Source organism: Nothoprocta perdicaria, unplaced genomic scaffold (assembly GCF_003342845.1).
Source record: "Nothoprocta perdicaria isolate Ctin4 unplaced genomic scaffold, notPer1 scaffold_314, whole genome shotgun sequence".
Taxonomy (NCBI): Eukaryota; Metazoa; Chordata; class Aves; order Tinamiformes; family Tinamidae; genus Nothoprocta; species Nothoprocta perdicaria.
The window spans coordinates 487278-488497 of record NW_020455549.1 but is presented as its reverse complement, the minus strand read 5'-3'; the positions used below and the strand labels follow the sequence as shown (position 1 = coordinate 488497).

The window sequence follows — 1220 nt, the reverse complement described above, 5'->3', positions numbered from 1 at the left end:
GTGTCCCCAGCTGTCCCCAACGTGGCCCCAGTGTGTCCCTGTGCCCCCAACATGGCCACAACGTGTCCCCAATGTGTCCCCAACTTGTCCCTGTGCCCCCAGCTGTCCCCAACTGTCCCCAACATGGCCCCAACTGTCCCCAGCTGTCCCCAATGTGTCCCTGGGGTGTCCCGGGGTGTCCCCAGGTGTCCCCAACAGGCCCCCAGCTGTCCCCAGGTGTCCCTGTGTGTCCCCAGGTGTTCCCAATGTGTCCCCAGGTTTCCCCAGGTGTCCCCAACGTGTTCCTGGGGTGTCCTCTGGTGTCCCTGTGTCCCCAGGTATCCCCAACATGTCCCTGGGGTGTCCCCAGCTGTCCCCAACGTGTCCCTGAGGTGTCCCCTGCACATCCCCAATGTGTCTCCAATGACATGTCCCCTGCTTGTCCCCTGCCTGCCCTCAGCATGTCCCCAGCGTATCCCTTATGTGTCACCTGCGTGTCCCCAAGGTGTCCCCAGCAATGAGGCCCCTGAATGTCCCCCAGGTGTCCCCTGCATGTTCCCAGTGTGTCCCCAACAGTGCCCTCATGTCCCCAACCCGCTCCAGGGCGTCCCCCAAAACATGTCCCCAAGATGTCCCCAGTGTGTCCCAAACGTGTCCCCACATGTCCCCAAACGTGTCCCCTCCGCAGAGCTGTGTCCCGAGCCCCCCGCTGACGCCAGTGCCTGGCAGGGCCCCCCCTGCCACGAGGACTGGGAGGCAGGTGGGTGTCCCCGGGCGTCCCCTCTGCTGTCCCCACGTCCCCCTCCCCGTGCCACGCTGTCCCCTTGTCCCCGCAGACGCCACCGAGGCCTCGTCCCCCTTCGTGCTGGATGTGGACGTCGGGGACCGCCTGCCCCCCGGGCCCAGGTGGGGACACGGGGACACCCCAGGGTGGGGGGGCATGTGGGGACACCGCCCCCCCACGCCCTTGTCCCTGTGTCCCCAGCTCGGCAGGTGGCACCAGGACAGGGGCGCCGCAGTAGGAGCAGGGCGGCACGTTGGGGACATCGGGGGACAATGGCGGGGGTCCATGGGCGACGTGGGGGATGACCCCTTGGGGGACATGGGGGGGTGACCCCTTGGGGACACTGGGGGTGGCCCCAAGGGGTGGAGCTTTTAATAGGGGGGGGAGAGTAAATGTCTGTTGAAATAAGTGTGGGGTCGCGTGGTCTGTGCGCCGGGGACATGGGGACACGGGGACA

General features: G+C 66.7%; 1 long non-coding RNA gene across 1 annotated transcript; it reads left to right on the top strand.

Annotated features, from left to right (window-relative positions):
* The first annotated feature begins 672 nt into the window (after positions 1-672).
* Positions 673-1002, top strand: LOC112950291. Its single transcript, XR_003249994.1, has 3 exons — positions 673-739; positions 816-885; positions 965-1002. It is a non-coding gene; the product is annotated as an uncharacterized LOC112950291 (long non-coding RNA).
* The last annotated feature ends 218 nt before the right edge of the window (positions 1003-1220 follow it).